At 35.4% G+C, this 7,136-nt stretch overlaps 1 pseudogene; it reads left to right on the forward strand.

Annotated features, from left to right (window-relative positions):
• Positions 1-992: 992 nt before the first annotated feature.
• On the forward strand, positions 993-3,797 carry LOC101587997 (annotated as a pseudogene).
• Positions 3,798-7,136: the final 3,339 nt, after the last annotated feature.

Below are 7,136 nucleotides of genomic sequence, written 5' to 3' on the forward strand. Positions count from 1 at the left end.
AAAAACTTAAAAGAGTTTTTTTAAAAAACAGTAAAACTGAGGAAAATGTAGTTAATACAGCTAAGACATTTTTTAAACATCAATGTATGAGAAGAACTAAGTATTTGTGATAAAGTGAACTAATTTGAAGGACAGCCTGGCATTATGGCACATACGTGTAATTCCAAATACTCAAGAGGATGAGTCAGGAGACTCTCAAGATCTATGTCAGCTTAGGCAACTTAGCAAGATCCTGTCTCAAAATAGAAGATAAATGAGACTTGCCCTGGTGGAGCATGATTGTAATCCTGGCACTCCGAAGTCTGAGGCAAGAGGATCATTTTGAGTTTGAGGCCATCTGGTCTACAAATAGAGTTCATTCAACCTGAAATGCATGGTGAAACCCTGTCTCAAAAAATGTTTAAAAAGTAAAATAAAATATAACTTTAAAATGGGCTGGGGCAGTACTGGGGAGATAGCTCAGTGTTCTGAGTGCCTGCCTGGCATGTCCAAAGACCTAGGTTTGATCCCCAGTACCACATGCCATGCCACTGTGCCAGCCACCTAAACTAGGCATGGTGGTACATGTCTGTAATCCTAGCAATGGGAAGGCTGAGACAGGATAACTACAAGTCAGCAGTGTAGTGTGACCTTGTACCAAATAAATAAGTAAAAGATTTAAAAGAAATGGGCTGGGGATGTAGCTCAGTGGTAGAGTAGCCCTAGGTTCAATCCCCAGTACTACCAAATTAATTAATTAAAAAAACACAAACTTAATAGAGTTCAAAAACAGTGAAAACATGCAGGGAAGATCATTTAAAAAGTCAGTACAGAGTCGGAAAATGGCCGCTGTGCAGTTAAGAAACAGTTTAGTCCCAGGAACTAAGGTTTATCATGGCAGGAATTTTAATTTAGAATTAAATTTCTCAGAACATTCTTTCCAGAAAGAACTTTACAGTAATTCAAAGGGTTCACTGACTTCTTGATCCTGTATAAGCCCAATAAGAAAAGAAATGGGTCACTCCATTTCTAGATCACATTCTTCAAGATTAAAGTCTGGATCACAGTCTAGTTCTCAATCAAGATCAAGATCACAGTATAGAAAGAAGAGATACAGTTCTAGGCCTAGTTCCAGGACATACTCAAGATCTTGTAGTAGAGATCATATTTATTCTAGAGATTATTGTCAAGATTACAGAAATAATAGAGGAATGAGATGACCTTATGTGTACAGAGGAAGGGGTAGAGGGTATTACCAAGGAGGAGGAGGTAGATATCATCGAGGTGGTTATAGACCTGTCTAGAATAGAAGGCACTCCAGGAGTCCTAGATGAGGTCATTTATGTTCCAGCAGTCCGCAGAGAAGATCAGTTTCTTCTCAAAGATCCTGAAGCAGATCTCATCAGTTATATAGATCCACTAAATCTCCAGAATCATCCTTATCTCACTCTTCATCCCCATAAAGCAAATCTCCTGTCTCCAAAAGATGAGGATCTCTAGAAAAAAAAAAAAAACCCGAAAAACCTGAGGAGGAACCCCAAGAAGAGAGTCATTTAAAAAGTTAATCGCAAGAAGTAAAAGATACATTTGACTGTACAAAAGCACTTGCCTGGCAAGCACAAGGTCCTGAGTTCAATCCCGGGTACCACACAAAAAAAGAAGATTCATCTGAATATATTGATGAATTTAATAAATCAGCCACATCTGGTCATATTTGGCCTGTTCTTTCTGCTTGCAATAATAGTCCCAGATCACCCATAGTCCATCACCTATTGCAATAGCACCTAGTTAGAGTTCATCATGCTCTGATGCCTCCATGCTTGGTAAAGTCCACTCGGCAAAAAATACCCCCTCTGAGCATTCACATTCCATTCAGCATAATCCTGAAAGATCTGGTTCTAATTCACCTGGAAATGGATCTAGTGGCTACAATCCTTCTCATAATAGTCCAATTCATCATATCCCCTCATAAAGAAGCCCTGCAAAGGCAATCACACCACAGAATGCTCCAAGACATGAGTCTGAGGGATGTTCTTCATTTTACCCTGATGGAAGAGATCAGGAAACAGCAAAGACTGGAAAATTCCTCAAAACGTTCACAGATGAAGAGGCTAGAGTATTCCTGCTTGATGGGGGTAATACCAGGGATAAAGATGCTCCAAAGGAGAAAGGATCAGAGAAAGGGAGAGCAGAGGGAGAATGGGAAGATCAGGAAGCTGTAGATTACTTCAATGATAAAGAGTCTGGAAAACAGAAGTTTAATGATTCAGTAGGGGATGACATAGAGGAGACAGGATTATGCACAATTCAGGAAGTCAGTCCTAGCAGATCAGGGTAAAAATTTTACTGCTGCATCTCATCAGAATACTGAAGAGGAAGGATCCAAGTACAAGTCCAATGTTTCATTGAAAAGCAGTAGGGAAAATGATGGATTCAGAAAAGAAAAAAATTATGAACTTAAAACAACTGGCTACATATAAAAAGGCCAAGCACTACAAAAGATAAGCATAAGGAAGAAGACAAAAGTTCTGAAAGAATAACAGTAAAGAAAAAAACAGTCCCCTGAGCAGGTAAAGTCTGAAAGCTCAAAGACCTCTTTGATTACAGTCCCCCTCAACACAAGAATCTGGGTGCATGAGAGAAGTCTACCTGCAGAGAGGAGAGTCTGCTTGGGATCCAAATGACATCCAGTTATTCTCACAGACCTGAAGTCAAACTCAAAATGGTACCTGTTTCTCTTGATGATTGTAGCAGACTAGACTCCTTGACTAAGGACAGGATGCTTGCTAGTATTCCAATCTGTCAAGAAGGAGAAAGAATTCTGATCCATCTTTGACCACATTAAGTTGTCTCAGGCCAGAAAAATCACTTCAGAGAGCTTTATACAACACATTGTGTCATTGGTTCATCATGTTAAAGAGCAATACTTCAAATCACCTGCAGTGACCCTAAACAAGTGGTTCACTTCATATCAGAAAGCCATGGAAGAGCATGGTACCCAGCAAAAGAGCCCTGAGATACACAGGAGAATTGACATCTGTAAGCACCCTGAGGAAACATACCCATTTAGCAGGAGAGGAGAGAGTTTTAAAGAAGAAAATCGGAAGAGAGATTTAAAAAGAGGTGTGATTCTGCTGATCTTTCAAATGACATTGACCTCCATAGAAAAGAAAGAAGTAAAGAACGGGGGGATTCCCAGGGCTCCAGGGATCGAGAAAGCAGGAAAAAACTCCAAAAGATTATAAGGAATAAAAATCTCACAAAGATGTCAATAAACATAAAAGCAGAGAACAAGATCATTCTCATTCTCTGTCCTCTTCGGCATCACCTTCCTCTCCCAGTTCTCAGGAAAAAAAGGAGGCTAAGAAGGAGCAAGAAGAGGAGTTCAAAGCTCAACCAGAAGCTGATAGAGTACTCTGGCTTTTCAGGAGTCAGTCAGCCACAAGGAATTCTTGTTTCAAATTACAGGCAGAAGAAGAGCGAAAGGAGTTTTTGTTGGGACAAATACTGGTTCAAAGAACTCAAATACTGCTTTTCAAAAGAGACCAAAGGAAGAGGAATGGGATCCAGAATGTGTCCCAAAGGGCAAGAAGTACTTCCTGCATGATGACAGAGATGATAGTGTAGATTATTGGGCCAAAAGAAGAGGTCGTGGTACTTTCCAATGTGGCAGAGGGTACTTTAATTTCAAAAAATCAGGTAGCAGTCCAAAATTGACGCACGACAAGTTTCAAGGGGTTGGAATCATTAAAGATGAAGAAGATGCTATGGAAAATAATGAAGACCAGAAGAATAGACACAAAAAAGAAAAAAAATAACTCTGAAGTAAGATTGCTACAGAGAGCAGAACTTGCACTCAACACATTTTACCTGAATTTTGGTTTGAAATAAGAATGCAAGCATTTTACTTAAATTTTACTGTTTGTAAGTAGTCTATAGAAATGCTAAGTTTTCAGATATCTTGAAAAATAGTAGACTGCATATTTAAAATTGTATTGAAATAAAGTAGAAAATTTTTATGTACCATATTTGTAAGTCTCAACCTTTAAAAGTACTTTTACAGGTTTTGTTATTTGCATTGTAATTCTGCTTTGTCTATAAGATATGGTCAAGTACAGCTCTGAGAAGGTTCTGATTCTCTTCCTTTCCCATTTGTTAATGTTTATTCTGAAGTAAACGTTAGCTCTACATACAAATCTACAAGCAGAAATTGTTTCTAGTGACCACACTAATTATTTTATCTATGTGCATTTGTTTAACATCTTATGGTAATTTGAACACTACATTTGTAGGGTAACTACTTTTGAAGTGTACCACAAAAATTACTACTTTGATAAATTATTACTTTAGTACTTCAACAAATAAGGAAAAGATGCTTTGCCAATAGTTAAAAAAGTACAAACTGCTGAAGGCTGGATTAAAGGTTTGAAAAAATATTTTTATTAAAAGCAAGCAGTGGATTGTAAAAACCATTGTTAGGAGCCTTTGAATTCAAAATTCTCTTTTTATTTCTTTACTAATTTTTGTCTGCTTGACCTATGTTTTTAGGATAAGGGGGTGTTAAAGCCTCTTGTTAAGATTGTCATATTGGATATTAGATTTTTCTTTTTTAAATAATTTTATTGAGAAACAAATATCAATGAGACAGTTTCAAAACTGGTTAATAGGACAGTTTCAATAATTAATACATTGCATATAGTTGTCTTCTTAGTGGTTATTCATAGTACAAGATGCAGACATGAGATCCTGTCCATGAGTCATGGTCTTAGTAGCTGTTTAAGAGAGGGAACTGATTTATAATACCATATAGTTACATGTCCCACTCCCAAAGAATATTTTAGTATGAAAAAGGAAAGAAAAGAATAAAATCTGAAATCTTAATCTTGGTATGCAGAGGATTATCCTGCAGAATAAATTGATGTATCCAGTATCTAATTTCATAGGTTATATATTATTTGAGCTTCTGGGATGCTGAAAATTAATAGTATAACCATAAGAAAAAATAGGCAAATATAATTGTTCATTAGTAGCTATAGTCTAATCATCAATAAAAGATTTTAACAAGAAAAAAAATAAAGTCAGTACAGCTTCTAATTTCTTTAAGGTTTGTGCCTTTGAGTGTGATCTAGTAAGTTTGCGTGAAAATTTAATTATGCAAATATTAAAACATACTGTTAATAATAAGTGCAACAATAATACTTCTGACCTCAGGAATTTAATTCAATATGAAGAGTATAATTTATATTTTCTAAATTAATAGTGATTGAACTGAATTTAACATACATCTGAAGGAATTTGTTGTTCATTATGTGACAGTAAAATAAGATATCACTAAGAATTTCAAAATCTTAAATTGACATACTTAGCAAGTTTTTCTTTTTCTTTTTTTTATGTGGGAACAGGGATTGAACTCAGGCCCTTGTGCTTGCCCGAGAAGTGCTTGTTCCACTAAGCCATCTCCCTGCCCCTAATAACTAAAGATTTAAAAAAAAGACAAGACTTCCAAGGTGAAAAAGAATGGAACTAGTGTCTCACCTAAAATATTACATAGGAATGAGAGATCAATAAAAATAAGTTTAAAATTTAAGTTAAAATTCTTGAGTAATTGTTGAAGTCCATCTGTGGTATAGCTTTCCACTATATAAGTTCTTGGGTCTGCAAGGATAAGTAAAGCTAGTTGTCACTCTGAGGCTGTTATCCTATAACTACAATTGTTGATCATGAGAAAGATAAGCAGAAGAATAGCATTCCAGAAAAAGCTTCCCTGAAAATTACAGTCTTGCAGTGCTTGGGGGAGCATGCTATGGACAGGTAGTATTTGAGAAAAGGCAAAACTCATGTACAAATGCTATGCAGTGGCGGAATGAGCAGCAAGAAGCACACGGTGTTGCCCCTTTTCAGAAACGTGAAGGCTAATTGCTATTTAGTAAGAGTAAAGGAAATAAAATATTTTATACCCAATGAAGGGCAGAAAACTCTTCTAGTTTCACACAATTAATGGATCCCTACTAATGGCTAGATGGAGAGGTGTGCCCAAACTATGAGGCAGAAATTGGATGGCATAGAAAAGATATTACTACAAAAGCTGGACTCCTGAGAACTAAAAATATAGGCCCTAAGACTAAAGCTGAACCAATGCAATTAAAAATTCCCCTGTCTCATCCCTATGCTACCAGGTAATTAAAATACATTGGAAAGTGAAAAACAATAAAAGTTTTATTTGTTCATTTTTCTGTATTTTAGGGAAGAGAATAAAAGTCTTAGAAGAAAGCACAGTAAAAATCTTTGTAAACTAGGGTTGCAAGTCTTCAATGAAAATTCGTTCATATGACACCAAAAGGATAATCCATTATAAATGATAAATTGAACCTTATTAAGAACTTTGGGGTCATTCTGCAAAATATCCTGTTAAGAGAATGACCATACAAACTCAGCAATTGGGAAAACATATTTGTAACTCACATGTTTAAAATGGGCTTTGTATTCTGCTGTTATAAATAATTCAGAAAAGTCAACAAGAAAGAAACAATCCAATTATAAAATAGGATAATCATGGAACATACATATCTGCAAATAAAACTTATGTAAAAAGAAGCATATGAAAATTTATTCAACATTGATAAAAACAAATATTGGCAAGGATATAAAGCAATATAAATTCTTCTTCATTGCTGGTGGAGAAACAAAATAGCTCAGCCATTTGGGAATTCCATAGGTTTTCTCTAATAAATATATACTCAGCATCTGACCCAGAAAGCACAATCTTGTGCATTTATCCTAGAAAAACAAAGCCTATGCTTATACAAAAACTGTTTAAAAATGTTGAAATAACCTTTATTTCTAATAAAATAATTAGATGAAATTCAAGTATCCTACAGTTTCTGACTAAATAAACAAATTGTAGTACATTCATGTAATGTAACACTACTCATCAATAAAAGGGAATCAACCATTCATGCACCAACTTTGAATAAGCAAATTGCAATGTATCCATATAACAGAATGATACTCAGCAATAAAAATGAGCAAACTATTGTTACAGAAGTTGAGATTGGTCTCTAGGGTATTATTTTGAGTGAGGAAAAATAGTGAACATAATAGATTACATACTTTAGGATTCTATTATATAATATTGTTAAAATTACAGTATTTGTAAA

This window comes from Octodon degus, unplaced genomic scaffold (genome assembly GCF_000260255.1).
Source record: "Octodon degus isolate 3935 unplaced genomic scaffold, OctDeg1.0 scaffold00103, whole genome shotgun sequence".
Classification (NCBI taxonomy): domain Eukaryota; kingdom Metazoa; phylum Chordata; class Mammalia; order Rodentia; family Octodontidae; genus Octodon; species Octodon degus.